The sequence below is a fragment of the Myotis lucifugus genome, unplaced genomic scaffold (genome assembly GCF_000147115.1).
Source record: "Myotis lucifugus unplaced genomic scaffold, Myoluc2.0 scaffold_62, whole genome shotgun sequence".
Taxonomy (NCBI): domain Eukaryota; kingdom Metazoa; phylum Chordata; class Mammalia; order Chiroptera; family Vespertilionidae; genus Myotis; species Myotis lucifugus.
The window spans coordinates 5578875-5589422 of NW_005871110.1; the positions used below are offsets into that span (position 1 = coordinate 5578875).

General features: G+C 38.5%; 1 protein-coding gene and 1 pseudogene across 1 annotated transcript in view; one reads left to right on the forward strand and one right to left on the reverse strand.

Moving 5' to 3' along the window:
* The window catches only part of LOC111826242, a 10457-nt pseudogene extending 3253 nt beyond the window's left edge, over nt 1-7204 (forward strand).
* The window catches only part of CTNNA3 (catenin alpha 3), a 1251491-nt gene that overhangs the window by 1019880 nt on the left and 221063 nt on the right, over nt 1-10548 (reverse strand). The window lies entirely within an intron of this gene.

The following is a 10548-nucleotide window of genomic DNA, read 5'->3' on the forward strand; positions in this document are numbered from 1 at the left end:
CAATTTGCCGATCGCCTCAGGCAAAGCTAGAGTAGCACCTCTCCAGAGGACAGAAGTTTTCCATACAGCTGATTCTCACAGCCAGTCAGCCTGGTGGTCAAATCCCTTTAGTATTAACTACAACAATTAAGGCTTAACTAGAACAAGACTGCGCACAAAGACCACAAGGGGGTGCACCAAGAAAGCATAAAAGATGCGGAGACAAAAAAACATGACAGAAATGGAGGATATGGAGCTAAGAATCGCAATTTTGAGGGCTTGCAATAAACTTGAGCAGAGCCTCACAAAAACTAATGAGACCCTCGATGCTACGATAAAGAAATTAGAAAGTAAGCATACACGGACGGAAATAAAGAATATTATACCCAATAGCAGACCAGAGGAGCACAAGAATCAAACCAAAGATTCGAAATTCGAAGAAGCAAAAAACACCCAACTGGAAAAGCAAAATGAAAAAAGAATCCGAAAGTATGAAGATAGTGTAAGGAGCCTCTGGGACAGCTTCAAGCGGACTAATATCAGAATTATAGGGGTGCCAGAAGATGAGAGACAGCAAGATATTGAAAACCTATTTGAAGAAATAATGACAGAAAACTTCCCCCACCTGGTGAAAGAAATGGACTTACAGGTCCAGAAGCGCAGAGAACCCCAAACAAAAGGAATGCAAAGAGGACCACACCAAGACACATCATAATTAAAATGCCAAGAGCAAAAGACAAAGAGAGAATCTTAAAAGCAGCAAGAGAAAGAGACTCAATTACCTACAAGGGAATACCCATACAACTGTCAGCTGATTTCTCAACAGAAACTTTGCAGGCCAGAAGGGAATGGCAAGAAATATTCAAAGTGCTGAATACCAAGAACCTACAACCAAGACTACTTTATCCAGCAAAGCTATCATTCAGAATTGAAGGTCAGATAAAGAGCTTCACAGATAAGGAAAAGCTAAAGGAGTTCATCACCACTAAACCAGTATTATACGAAATACTGAAAGGTATCCTTTAAGAAGAGGAAGAAGAAGAAAAAGGTAAAGATACAAATTGTGAACAACAAACATGCATCTATCAACAAGTGAATCTAAGAATCAAGTGAATAAATAATCTGATATACAGAATGAACTGGTGATTATAATGAATCAGGGACATAGAAAGGGAATGGACTGACTATTCTTGGGGGGGAAAGGGGAATGGGAGATTCGGGAAGAGACTGGACAAAAATCGTGCACCTATGGATGAGGACAGTGGGTGGGGAGTGAGGGCGGAGGGTGGGGTGGGAACTGGAAGGAGGGGAGTTATGGGTGGGGGGGAAAGAGGAACAAATGTAATCTGAACAATAAAAATTTAATAAAATAAAAAAAAGAAATTTAATCAAAGTTTAACTAAAAAGGTATTTGATCAGTCCGAATATATAATCATTTTCCATCTAAACCAAGTGATGCTATAAAGTAATCAGAATAATATTTGTGTTTAATATAACTATAAAACTCAATCCAAAAAAGTAACTTCCTGAAAATGTGATAACATTGGAATAAGTTATAGCATTCTCAGTGGACACGTTTGGCTTAACAAGTTCTACAGTGAATGTTAAAAAAATCTCATTGCTTTCAAATCTTATATAATAAAGGCCTTTCTACAAACTATATACTGGTTGGGGCAAAAGTAGGTTTACAGATGTTCATACGGAAAATAATACAATTAATTAATAGTAACACAAGAATAAACTCTGTTTCACATACTCACAACTGTAAACCTACTTTTGTCCCACCCTGAATATTCAAACTAGCCAAGCGAACAAAAAAACCAACAAAACACCTATACTGCTTTTTAATTCCCTTCTTCCATTTTATTTATTCCTATTATGCTAGTTCAGAACTTTATTGATTCAAACTACCACATAGAAGGTAGCATGGGGACCTTCTTTATATATATATATATGTGTGTGTGTGTGTGTGTGTGTGTGTGTGTGTGTGTGTGTGTATATAATTGATTTTTTACAGAGAGGAAGGGAGAGAGATAGAGAGTTAGAAACATCGATGAGAGAGAAACATCGATCAGCTGCCTCCCGCACATCTCCCACTGGAGATGTGCCCGCAACCCAGGTACATGCCCTTGACCAGAATCGAACCTGGGACCCTTCAGTCCACAGGCTGATGCTCCATCCACTGAGCCAAACCGGTTTCGGCAGCATGGGGACCTTCTAATCTACAAATCCTTAAACAAATATTGTAACACATGCTAAGAAAAACGAAAAAGAATTTTATGTCACAACGTCTCCAGAAGATTTTATAAGCTAGTTGATGAGGTAAGATGTAATTTTCTTTTCACAAAATATAATTATGAAAAAACATGATAAATGCAATAAATATAGGACATGAGAAAGTACAGAGATCTAAATCGTCTAGAAATTTTAGGAAGAATTCATGTAGGAAGTAAAGCTTAAAAGGGCTTTGAAGGATAATTAGAATTTAAAGGTTCGTTTCTTTACTCAGGTTTTAACATTGTACACAGTAAGTATTCAATGAAAATATTAGTGAATAAGTGTTGACTGGATGGTTTTTAGATGGGTAGTGAGGAGAGATAACTCTGATGGAATAAAGAGAGTAATTAAAAGCACAGAGGCAGGGGTAATCATGACATGTTTGAAGGGATAGCAAAGACTCTAGCCTTATTGCATCAGATGTTACACACCTTTCTGGAAACTGTGGCATTGTAGAGCTAGCTAAAACCCTTAGAAATCATCTGTAAGCCTTACATTTTTTAAATAAGGAAAGTGAGTGCTAGAGAACTACCCAAGGTAATTCAGCTAACAGGATGTAAAAAACTAGCAGGCACCTAAGAAGTATCAGGCACTGAGCTATCCAGTCTACAGCTCTTGGCACAACTTCACACTGCATAAATTTAAAAATTCTCAAATAGGTATCAAAAATAAAATATCCAAGGAAGATAGCATAAGGAAGTTAAATAATTTTTTCTAGTCAATTATTTAAAATTAAGTATGTGTGGCCTAAGAATATGTCATCATAAAAATCACAGTTTGCCTTTTACAAGGGTTCCTGCAGGCAGGAACCACATTTGATTTTTGTGAAAACTCCAGATTTCATCATAACAGCAGTATGATGCAGAACTCAGTACAAAATAAGACCATCAATTTTAGCTCTTTTTATCCTGGCAAAGCTTGTTAAGAAAAGAGCAATGGTTTCATTTTTTATAAATAAGGAGAGGACTTTAGTGTCTATTTTGGAATAACAGGTAGTACTCCAGCTGTTGGCGGCTGCTGTGAGCCCTAGGCGCTTTTAAATTAATGGACTGGGCCAAACCAAGGGCATTTTTTCATTCTGCACCAAATGTGTGTGCCAGTTCCTAGCAGATACAGTATGTTTCTGCAAGTGTGGCACACATATGTTATTCCAAGTAGTAAATGTGCCCTCTCCTAGAAACTCGAGTCAATTGCGAGAAACCAGCAAGTAAACCTCAGTAACTCTCGTACCCACACAGAACAAACTGATTTCTCATGAGAGCTCTATTCAACCTACGTCTAAATAATGGCTTTTTTAATGCTGATCTGTGGGAAGTACAATATCTGGAATGATATGGGCTTTGGAGCCAGAGAGCCCTTAGTAAAAAATCCCCATCCTACCATTTACTAGTTGTGTTCCATTTAGGTAATTGTTTAATTTATCTGGGCTTCAGTTACGCTATCTGTAAAATGGGGACAATATTACATGTCCCATAGGGTTACCTTGAGGGTTACGTGGTATGTACTGAGCAAAAGAGCTGTTACACAGTCAGCACCTAGTGAATGGTGACTATTACCTGTGCTCTCTGAAATTTACTTGTTACCTACTGTTTAAGCATCTCTCAGTTCTGACCAAACTTCAAATTAGTACCAAAATAATCGCCTCATTTTTCTCCCATGGTATTGAGTAGCAAAAGAAAAACACTCAAGAAATGGGAAGGCCTTCAAGGTACAATTTTTCATGTCTGTAAAATTAACTGTGAATTAACTCCTGACTTAAAATGCTGCAACACATAATTACAAATTTTTAAAAGAACAGAATATTAATCTACAGATGACATAACAATACCAGCTGTCTCAATTTAAGGCATTTCAAGGACCTGAGAATTGTTTCTGGTTTGACTTACAGCATAGCTTTAAAAAATCCTTTCCATAGCTTTTATTAAATCTGGAAAGATTCTTGAGCACAGTTGTTTTTTTTTGTTTTGTTTTGTTTTTTGGCATAACCTGTGAGATCCCTCAAAATCAAGAGCTTCTGCTGAGTTGTTCCATGATGACTGGCATATGAAAAAAAATGTCATATATATTGCCTTTTTGATATTCAAACCCATTCCAGACTAACAGTCAACAGATTTGCCATTACTTTTATACAAATATTTTCTGACTGTTTGCATATAGTATGATATAAATAGAGTAAAAACAATCTTCTTGAAAAAACTGTGTGTGTTCCTATAAAAGGCATCCCTTATGCACATAGAGCTCAAATTGACAGCATATATAGGACATGAATTCATCAGATGGGTTTTCTTCTTATACCCATTTATACCCAGCTCACAACCTAGACCAATCTGTATCCTCCACAAGTAATCAGATGATGTGATCAGCCTTGAAACACTCATCAGACTTTTTTTTTTTTTTGGTCCAATATAATCTTGAATATTCAAAAACAGAATACTACATTTGAACACGAAATGAATATTCAAAACAGAACACTAGCATTTGATATCGTATTTCAAGGAGTGTAGAGAAACAGATGGTTATAATGACTCTAGTATTCTTCATGAGTATACAATTAGGGCATAGTTTTAGTCTAAAGTAGTACCAAATAGGCTTTGAATTACTAAAAAGAATAGCTTTTACTGAATGGTAGAGCCTCTTGACCGCCATAGTAATGAGTCTTTGCAGTCAAAACAAATTTAGCCAATTCTGTAATTGACACTTTTTACAAAAACCATCTCATGTTTTATTACTATGCACAACTTCAACGCTATTGAGTAAACCATCAATGGCAAGAATAGTGTTTTATGATCATTGAAACAAAATAGTCCAACTCTCAAAATAAATAACTCTTCTGTAAAACTGTTTTTCTGGTTCAAATGGAAGCAGTATTGTGAAATGGCTTTGAAATCCAACAGGACGACAGAACTCTCCTGCCAACCACAGTTCAGCCAAAGTGGTCTTCATCCTAAATAACACAAGGCTCAATGCAAAATCTTTCTATCATATATGTGCTTGAGTCCCAATGGCAGGACCACAGACTACTTCTTTGCATGAACTTCTATTTACTTGTTTCAAAATGAAATAAAATCTTCTCAGCATATGAATCCCAAGTAGCCTTATGTCACTCTTTAAGCATCAAGGCAACCAATTTAAACAGTATTCCGTTTATAAGGCATAGGTCTTGTCAATTAGTTTGAGTAGTTACAATAAGTTTTCACTACACATTATCTGTGCAATTTTTGTTTTTTCCCTAAAAATAAAATTGCAACCTTATTAATAGTTGTGCAACAAACCAGACTTCAACAAGGTGATTCTTTCTGTAACACTGAAAACAACAAGAAAACTATATTAAAACTATAATGAAGAGCCACTGCAGAAAACTGCAAAAATTCAAATATCTGAGCCCTAAAATTGATCCACTTTGCACTCTGACATCCCTGGATGACCTCCTTGTGACCCACTTAAATTCTAGACTCAAGAAAGTTTTCAGAAAAAGTTTTTCCAAATTCCTCTTTCTGTCATCCATAAGCTTCACCCAGGTACTAAATGATAGATCAATAATCTCCAAACCTTTTTGATAAAGCACACCTGTTCAGAAAAAACTTTAGCACTTACACTCAATGTATTTATTTACACATTACATAAAAACACTAATCTTAGTCTTTATATTAAATATTACTAACCCTAAAATTTTTTGTTTTCTTAAATAAAAATTATTTATCGGTAGCTGTTCTAACATTTTTCAGATACACTGCTAGCTCATCACTGTGCATACCTACTGGGTACAGCAATTTGGAGAACACCATACCATATAATAAATCAGTCGGAATTATTAGCTATGGAAATGGCAAAAGATAACTTCAATTAAAAACCTTAAACGTGAAAACAGAAGACAGAAACAAACACCAGGTCCAAAATAGCACAAGTTTTAAAGTGCAGTGAGCATCATTATATGTCAGCCACTTCACATAAATTATCTTATTTAATCTTCAAAGGAACGTCTAAAGCAGTAGTTCTCAACCTGTAGGTCGCGACCCCTTTGGGGGTCGAACAACCCTTTCACAGGGGTCGCCTAAGACCATCGGAAAATACATATATAATTACATATTGTTTTTGTGATTAATCACCATGCTTTAATTATGTTCAATTTGTAACAATGAAATTGGGGGTCACCACAACATGAGGAACTGTATTAAAGGGTCACGGCATTAGGAAGGTTGAGAACCACTGCTCTAAAGGAAGTATCACTGTTTGCTCTTGTACGGATGAGGAAACTGGGACCAGGTTATTATACCTCAGGTCTAGATCTCAAAACCCATGATTGTCAGAGCTCAGGAACAAAGTAAAGAAAGAGCAGACTACCGGGTACCAGGGCAGCCCGCTCCCTACTAGGAAGGAGCGGCAATGCCTCAAGACGTGCTCCTGACTAGACCCACATTGCTCTGAGCCCTGGCCCAGATTGCACGCACAGGGCATCCCAGAGCAGCCACCTACACATACATGACCTTGAGGAACACTGGTAGACATACAATCGGGAACTGAGTGGGTAGCTTAGACCCTGTGGTGGACCAAGCCTGGCATGACCTTGAGCTACCAGCTCTGGGAGACAGCCACCATTAATTACCCATTTGAGAAGGGCCCACAGAGTCCACTCTTCGGAGGGGAGGAGCGCTGCATTGCCTGCAAGCTTTGAGAGGCCATCCGCCCGCCCAGGCCATCACCATTTAGGTGGAACTGGGGCCCGGCCAATGGCAGCCACCAGACCACCCACAACATCGAGGCGACCAAGTCCATCTACTGCGGCTTCTGCTAGGAAGCCTGCTCGGTGGATGCCATGGTCGAGGGCACCAACTTTGAGTTCTCCATGGAGACACAGGAGGGGCTGCTGTACAACAAGGAAAAGCTGTTCAACAACAGGGACAAGTAGGAGACCTCCGCCAACATCCAGGCTGACCACCTCTACCAGTGACACCCCCCACCCTGCCCAGCTGGCCCACCGCCCCTGCCACCCAATAAAGAAGCTCTGATCTCCCTCCACACTCCCCTCCCCCCAAAAAAGAGACTATCAAACATTGGTCTTTCTTTATTCCAAAATCCTAAACATCTCTTACCACTAAGAAGGCAAGCCTAAGGACCCATTTATTATCTGGTTCTTCTCTCTTTGCTCTAATCATCGAAATACAGCATGTTCAGTAAATCATTTTAAGATGGTAGAGACAAAGGACAAAACATACTAAATTACTATCAGTGGCTGAGAAAATCATCAATTATTTTTGATTGCCTACCATTTCTTAAGCAGATAACATGAATCCAACCAAGTCTTTTGAATCTCTATAAACAGATTTTTAGAACTGTGGTGCCCTTCATTTATTATGCAAATGCAAGCAGCTCCAATAATTCCCTGCTCAGAGTGTTAAGAAATGTAATACTATTTACTTTTTCTGATTTAATTTGGTTAATTACAGACCTATACATCTTGTGAGGCATGCAGCTCCACAGATCCTAATCCTGGCTCTTTCAGGCTGTGTAATAAATTAATCCCTCCAAGTCTGTTTCCCCTTCTTATAGATGGAGATATTGACACCTGCTCCATAAAGTAGCTGTGAGGGTTAAATAAAATAACACACATAACGTGCTTAGCAGAGAGCCTGGGACATGGTGTGCTTCCAAAACATAAGTTATGATTATTTGTGGGGCAGATGGAGTTAACAATGTGACCTTCAGTACAAGGACAAATGAAAGGTACTTGACCTTTTCAGTGACTAAAACTGTGGCCTTGACATGAAAGATGAATGAAATGATCTAACCTCGTCTACTGATTTTCTGTAAGTCTCTACAGCACTTGCTCACCCATCTGCTTACAAAGCATTTCTCCTCTCTCGAGCTCATCTCACTGCTATCTCTAACAAGTGATTTTTTTAATCTTTCTCATTTCTGTGACCTGTTTAGAAGCTCCTTGCACATTTACCCTTAAGAACATCCAAATAGTTTGTTACCCTCTAACATAAGACTTAGTCTATGTACTTGATGAGCCTATGGATTTTTTAAAAGGCCAGTCCCTCCCCCCACCCCCCAAAAAAATATTTTATCTGAGATAAATAGTACAATAAACAAGGTTTAACAGAATAAAACATTAGAACCACAGTTGGATGTCTTCTAACTTAAACAGATTTCATTCAACTCTTAATTTATTCCTGCCTGGAATAATTCAAACCCACGTTGAAACCTTTAAATATTGAGAAGCAATCTGAGTTCTTGACCTTCCAGCCTGATTTTATTGATTTCATTTGTTCTGACTTCAGCTGTGAGGTGCTCAATACATTAGAGCTTGGCATGGAATCTACCACTGTAGGAATTGAAGACGTCGTTTACTCTTAATAGCGGCATCAGGGCCTTTATGTATAAGCAGGTCTCAGCACGTAGCCCCTTGAGTAAAAGTGATCTTTGACCTAACTTCCCATACGATTCAATTTGGATTCCCATGTGACTCAAAAGCTGGCAACTTAGAAAGTACGCATATATCTTACCATGCTAATGACTGGGTTTCCTCCGCTTCTAGTAAAAAGGCTTTATAATTTTGCAACTTCTGATCTTCTGTCATGTGTTCATTTTCAAAAGTCCATTTTTCTCTCAGATATTTGAGAATTTTCATCTTTTTCTTTGGAGTACTTTACTTTCATTTGGAATTCAAGAGAACAATTTTAACTATATGTTTTCTCACAGATAATATATATTTCGTTGATGATCCTGAAGCAATTACCACATTCTGCCCAAAATTACAATAAAGAAAGGGCAATTGGTGATAGAGGTCAATGCCAGACAAATACACCAATTCCATTCTATTCAAGTTCATTTCATTAGTGGTGTGTCTTTAGTAATTAGAATCTTTGTGGTGAATTATGATATTGGTAAAGGCACTTAATTCAACTCAAACTCATCGCATCACATTTTAGCAATGCTACTGAAAGTAACAGAACATTCTATTTCTCTAATTTTCCTGAAAAATGTATTTTAGTCATTAGCAAGCAAAATTAGAGTTGCACCTACCAGTTACTGAGCAAAAATTCAAGCTGTAAATAATGCATAGCATCTCAATCTAGGCAGATGGCCTTATCTGCTTATCTTCCTACCATGTATAACAAAGTAATGGTTGGTAAGGAATATTAAGAGCCATTCTAATTTGAAATTAAACTTTTATAAATCAAATTAGAACCTCCCTTCAATAAAAAAGATCACTGAGATTGATTTAACTGGCAATAATTTAAATCTTTTTAACTCCTATCTTAGTAACAGAATTGGGAGTCACTTTCAAATGACTCTTTTCCTTGGTATAAATGTCAGGTGCCTAATACATTTATTTAATATTATTGCACAGGTTTGTATCCATTCTTCTTGTTGTAAAAAATCATATCAAAACATTTCATTTGTAAAAATGTTGCCTGAATTGCTAATGTAAGCAAGAAAAAAAATATCCGAATAAGAGAAGAGAAATTTGGGAGAAGAAGGTACATATATAAACAAATTCAGATCCAAAGGAGAACAGTAGGGAGAGAATTAATTTTGTGTACTTGAGTAGTACATTTTACCTTTAAAATTTTGGGATGATTATCTACACTAATAAAAGAGAAAAATGGTAATTAGCGTACGACCGCTACCCTTCCCATTGGCTAATCAGCGTATCCTTATGCAAATTAACTGTCAGCCAAGATGGCGGCCGGCAGCCAGGCAGTTGGAAGCGAACATGAGGCTTGCTTGCTCCAGTGACTACAGACTCCAACGTTCCCCGCCTGCCTTGCCGGCCTCTGAGCTGGCAGTTTGAAACATTCTAACAAATATAGCCGGCTGGGATCTCAGAGCTGAAGTTATACATTGTTTCGATTATAGAACTGCAAACAAACCAGCGGAAGCCTCAGAGCTAGAGCCAGAGCTAAAGCTGGCCCAGAAGGAAAAAAAAAAAAAAAGAAAAAAAGGAGCGGTTGGGAGATTCAGTCTTCCTGAAAGCAGTCCTCAGCCCCTCACCCAGACTGGCCAGGCACCCCAGTGGGGACCCCCACCCTGAAGGGTGTGTGACCAGCTGCAAACAGCCATCATCCCCTCATCCAGGCTGGCCAGGCACCCCAGTGGGGACCCCTACCCTGATCCAGGACACCCTTCAGGGCAAACCAGCCAGCCCCCAGGCCTCTATCCTATATAGTAAAAGGGTAATATGCATCCCAGCACCGGGATCAGCGGAGCCGAGAGGTCTCCTGGCACCGGATCAGCATGACAGGGTGCAGCACCCAAACCCCCTGATCGCCCTGGGGCTCTGTGTGT